This window comes from Bufo bufo, chromosome 1 (assembly GCF_905171765.1).
Source record: "Bufo bufo chromosome 1, aBufBuf1.1, whole genome shotgun sequence".
In the NCBI taxonomy this organism is placed as follows: domain Eukaryota; kingdom Metazoa; phylum Chordata; class Amphibia; order Anura; family Bufonidae; genus Bufo; species Bufo bufo.
The window spans coordinates 606,352,016-606,358,015 of NC_053389.1; the positions used below are offsets into that span (position 1 = coordinate 606,352,016).

Consider the following 6,000-nt stretch of genomic DNA (forward strand, 5'->3'; position numbering starts at 1 on the left):
TCGCAAGAAGCGTGTGGAAAAACCAAGGCGCAAAATAACTGCCCATGAACTGAGAAAAGTCAAGCGTGCAGCTGCCAAGATGCCACTTGCCACCAGTTTGGCCATATTTCAGAGCTGCAACATCACTGGAGTGCCCAAATGCACAAGGTGTGCAATACTTAGAGACATGGCCAAGGTAAGAAAGGCTGAAAGACGACCACCACTGAACAAGACACACAAGCAGAAACGTCAAGACTGGGCCAAGAAATATCTCAAGACTGATTTTTCTAAGGTTTTATGGACTGATGAAATGAGAGTGAGTCTTGATGGGCCCGTGGCTGGATTGGTAAAGGGCAGAGAGCTCCAGTCCGACTCAGACACCAGCAAGGTGGAGGTGGAGTACTGGTTTGGGCTGGTATCATCAAAGATGAGCTTGTGGGGCCTTTTCGGGTTGAGGATGGAGTCAAGCTCAACTCCCAGTCCTACTGCCAGTTTCTGGAAGACACCTTCTTCAAGCAGTGGTACAGGAAGAAGTCTGCATCCTTCAAGAAAAATATGATTTTCATGCAGGACAATGCTCCATCACACGCGTCCAAGTACTCCACAGCGTGGCTGGCAAGAAAGGGTATAAAAGAAGAAAATCTAATGACATGGCCTCCTTGTTCACCTAATCTGAACCCCATTGAGAACCTGTGGTCCATCATCAAATGTGAGATTTACAAGGAGGGAAAACAGTACACCTCTCTGAACAGTGTCTGGGAGGCTGTGGTTGCTGCTGCACGCAATGTTGATGGTGAACAGATCAAAACACTGACAGAATCCATGGATGGCAGGTTTTTGAGTGTCCTTGCAAAGAAAGGTGGCTATATTGGTCACTGATTTGTTTTTGTTTTGTTTTTGAATGTCAGAAATGTATATTTGTGAATGTTGAGATGTTATATTGGTTTTACTGGTAAAAATAAATAATTGAAATGGGTATATATTTGTTTTTTGTTAAGTTGCCTAATAATTATGCACAGTAATAGTCTCCTGCACACACAGATATCCCCCTAAAATAGCTAAAACTAAAAACAAACTAAAAACTACTTCCAAAAATATTCAGCTTTGATATTAATGAGTTTTTTGGGTTCATTGAGAACATGGTTGTTGTTCAATAATAAAATTAATCCTCAAAAATACAACTTGCCTAATAATTCTGCACTCCCTGTATTTGCTGGGTAGCAGACAGATCAATCAATGGGGTCCGGCTGGCAGACGGCAGTATCTGCTATTGCTGTATCTGGCGCAGATGTGAAACTAGCCTTACTTTTCTATGAGGAGACTTGCACCTATTTCATCATTAAATATAAGGACTTCACATAGACACAAAATTTGAACTGTAAGTATGGTCGCTCATCAAATTGATACACTTACAGTAAAAGATATTATGCTATGTATTATAATGGAAGGCTGTTACTGCTATGTGGTAGCACTTTGGAAGCTGTATACATTACATAGCATTTAGTATCTGGAAGGAACAAAAAATATCAGACATGAAAACCGTCTCTCTTACTAGTAATTGCATTCACTTATGATCATTCTCAATTAGTATGAATTATCAGCTCTAAAGTCTGAAACACCCCTGGAATTGTAACCTGAGAGTGTCGGGAGAGCTCATTTCCAGAGAATCAGTGACGGCATCCTTAAAGTGGTTTTAAAGATGCGGTTTTCTCGTACACTAGGCATGTTTACACCTTCCAAATCATATGGCATTAGCAGCATTAGAGATACTCCGCTAATTTCATCACTCAGTAATGTGATATTATAAAAATGAGAAATGCAGGAAGTCAGGGAAAGAAGCTCACAATTTTTCCCCTCGGCCCCTTTTTCGCCTACTATGTGCTTCATAGCTGGTCTGGTGCTGATCACATTTTAATTTTATCTATGGTAGTTTACCAAATTAGAAAGGCAGAAGGGTCTGACAGATTACACCTCTACAGACCAAACTGGGTCCATGGTTTCCTGGTGAATTGTATATTTAATATATGCTCTTTCCACTGTACATGCTGTAGGAAGGCGCAAGGGTCCGTCATTGACAGAAGGTACGTGTCACCGAGGTTCCTGGCCTCGGTGAGAAAAGAACCGGTTATTTTAGGTGTCAGCCGCAGCTAGTGCTCGCTGACACAGTTTTTTTTCTTAGTGTGGCTGAAAAGCCGATCCGGGCCGGTTCTTATTGGGAGCAGCCAAAGAGCAGGGTGGGTGCCTGTTCCCCACGTCCAGGCCAGGTTTTGGCCTGGGGTTTAAAAACCCAGCCAGCAGCTCAGCTGGGTGTGGTATGTTCCTTCAAGTGAAAGTTGAGCTGTGAAGGCTCTGTGTTTCTGGGAGCCGCATGAGAGCTGCCAGCTGGAAGCCAGGCGCCCTAAAGCCTGCTGTGGACTGCCAGGTGACGTGTTTCTTCTCAGGAGTTAATGTCCTCTTTAATGGGCTACGTTTTTTGGCTACCTTCTTTGGGGTCTTTTCGGCTTTAACTTTGGTTTTCATCTCAGCTTCTGCTGCTATAACGTACTTGGATTTCTTTCCAGGTAAAGAGTGAATTAAATCAAACAAGCCATCCTCGTCAAGGATCTTTGTACCCAAACTTTCTGCCTTCTCACGTTTGGACTCCCCACCATCACGGCCCATGATGAGGTAGTTGGTCTTCTTGCTGACATTTCCAGTTACTTTGCCCCCATAGCGCTCTACCAAAGACTTGGCCTCATCTCACTCTATGGACTCCAGGACCCCAGTTATGACAAACGTCAGACCCTCCAAGCAGTTATCTGCCCCCTGGAGAATCTCCTTGGAACAAAGAGCTTTTTGGCCTTCTCGATTCAGGTAATTCCTATATGCAGTATAATTCCCACTCTTCTTCTAAGAGTCTTCAGGACTGGACTCTGATTTCTGAGATGTTTTCACAGGTGTCACCTCTTCCTTCTTTGGAGAGATATAACCTTGGTTTTAGTAATCGGGCTCGATATCTCCACCTCCTTTTCCTGAGCTTCATCCTGAGCTTTTTCATTAAAGCTAGCTTGGAGCTGCTCTTGACCGAAGAAGACTTTTCTTTGGCTGAAGATGAACTATCAGACAGTGCACGTGAAGCCTTTTTGGTCTCCTCTTTTATATCCTTTTCTTTCTTAACTGCTGTTGATGCATCTGACTGGCTCATTCTCCTGGCTGAAGGTTTCTCAGACTTTGGGCTTTATTTCAAAGCTGGAGAGGTCTGCTTATTTTCACCATTTCTATGTGCCTTATCTCTAGGCGTATCGTCCACCATGGCCAGTGTTTTCGCGAATTCTTCATCTTCGTGGAGCTGTTTTTCATATGCTTCATCCTCAGCTCTCTAGCAATAGCTTTATCATCCATCATAGAGTCATCTGTGCTTCTACGAGGTTCCTCTTTCTTGGTTTCCAGAAGCTTCTTGTTAGAACGCTTGACGTTCCCTATTCCAAAGAAATCTTCCGCCGATGTACACACCCGTTTTTCTGGCGTTTTAACTTTGGCTGGTACATGGGTTTTGTTACTAGTGACAGGAGACGTTGAAGGAGGAGAAACAGCAGCAGTTCCATTTTCTTTAGGTTTCTTGGGCTTTTTCAAAACAGCAAAGTCTTCCTCATCTGTATCAGAGACGTAGTCAACAGGATCAGGTTTTTTAATCTTTAGCGGCTTTGAAATCGGCCCTGTGTGGGTCCCCGATTTTGGTGACTCCCGACTTCAAGAGGGAATTTGTGGTACAGACTGATGCCTCCGAAGTGGGCCTCGGTGCGATGTTGTCTCAGGAAGTCAACGGGGAGGAGCATCCCGTTGTTTTCCTCAGCCGTAAGCTCACTCCAGCAGAGACCCGGTACAGTATAGTGGAGAGAGAGTGCCTGGCCATCAAGTGGGCACTCGAGTCTCTCCGCTATTATCTGTTGGGGAGGAAGTTCCGTCTGGTGACTGATCACTCCCCTCTCAAGTGGATGAGCCAGGCCAAAGAGAGGAAGGCTCGGGTCACCAGGTGGTTATCGCTGCAAAACTTTAAGTTCACAGTAGAACACAGGGCAGGCCGGTTACAGGGAAACACGGATGCCCTGTCCCGAGTACACTGTCTGGCGTGTGTTCACCCCCTCAGGGTTGAACAAAGCGGGGAGGTATGTAGGAAGGTGCAAGGGTCCGTCATTGACGGAAGGAACGTGTCACCGAGGTTCCTGGCCTCGGTGAGATAAGAACCGGTTATTTTAAGTGTCAGCCGCAGCTAGTGCTCGCTGACACAGTTTTTTTCTTAGTGTGGCTGAAAAGCCGATCCGGGCCGGTTCTTATTGGGAGCAGCCAAAGAGCAGGGTGGGTGGCTGTTCCCCACGTCCAGGCCAGGTTTTGGCCTGGGGTTTAAAAACCCAGCCAGCATCTCAGCTGGGTGTGGTATGTTCCTCCAAGTGAAAGTGGAGCTGTGAAGGCTCTGTGTTTCTGGGAGCCGCACGAGAGCTGCCAGCTGGAAGCCAGGTGCCCTAAAGCCTGCTGTGGACTGCCAGGTGACGTGTTTTTTGAGTTCTGTGGACATTTGCTGTGTGAAATAACACATGGAATTCCTGCAGTGTGAATTAACACCAGGACTCTGCAAAGTGTCTGTGTTACTTTTTTCCCTTTTGTGTGAATAAACACTGAACTTTTTGCTTTACTACCGTGTTCTTGCCTCTGTACTGCGACCGCTTACCCTGCCTACCAGAGCAAATCCCTACAATGCACATATGAGTAAAACTGGTGTTTCCTACTCACTTCCCTTTATAATAAAGATGGCCATTTTAACACGTTGATGGGACCAGTAAAGTAAACAGTATAAAACAATTCTAGTCAGGGATAATTTTTGAAACATTAAAGAAAAAATGTTATACAAGAAAGCACAAGCATCAGGCTACTTTGACATTTGCGGCAGAGGAATCCGGGAGGCAGTTCTGTCGCCGGAACTGCCTGCTGGATCCGGCAAAACGTATGCCAACTGATTGCATTTTTAGACTGATCAGGATCCTGATTCGTCTTACAAATGCATTGCAAGAACGGATGCGTCTGTCCATTTGTCATACGGACAAACGGATCAGTTTCGATTTTTTTTCACATTTTTACCGGTCTGCACATGCGCAGACAGGAAGGACAGATCCGGCATTCCGGTATTTTGAATGCCGGATCCGGCAATAATACATTCCTATGGAAAAATGCCGGAAAAACGCAAGTGTAAAAGTACCCTTAGAGAGATTTACATTCTGAGCAATGGACAGTCCACCAAATAAACATTTATCAACAGTAATTAGTGCAGGAAATTTATTAACTTTCAACATGCTGTACAATAGTTTCTCCTGATATCACACAAGAGGTTACAAGAAGTAAAAATAACTTGCAAGTATGGGTTCCTGAAGCAGTTCTCAGATAGAAAGGAATAATACTTTACAGGCTGCGCTCACATATCGCACAACCTAGCGGCTCCCCATCTGGTGCCAGGCCTAGAGGACAATCAGGCCCATCACCCCCTGAAATTACTTACACAAAAACCTCTCCCTTATATATTTTCTCCTCCTCCCGAGCATTCCCTGATCAGCTATCCAGGCCGACCTGCTGTCTGGTCGTCAAGGAAATGTCAGGCGGCCATTGCCTTCACTTGTTGAGAGTCGGAGTGGCTGTCTGCAATGGCAAAGCTCTCCTACTCCCGCTGTTCTCTTGACACCAGGGCACAAAACTTTAGGTGCAGGAGGAGACATGTCACAAACAATCAAAAGAGGACACAAAATTGAAAAAGGGGCCAAAGCCAAGGGGTCTGCACCACCATATGTTCTATGTCTTAATGGTATATCCACATGCGATTTTTCACGTAGATTTGCGCAGGGAAAATCTGCAGGGGATTACAGGATCAGTCATGTAAATTAGATTAGAAAAAAATCTCATTCACATGCTGTGCCATCTTTTCACGTGGAAACTGAACCATGATGCAGTTTTTTTAACTCACAACATGAGAAATAAAATGCAACAGTTCAAAGGTTA

General features: G+C 44.9%; 1 pseudogene; it reads right to left on the reverse strand.

The window, feature by feature from the left end:
• LOC120986146 overlaps window positions 1–5,303 on the reverse strand; it is a 37,138-nt pseudogene extending 31,835 nt beyond the window's left edge.
• Between the last annotated feature and the right edge of the window lie 697 nt (window positions 5,304–6,000).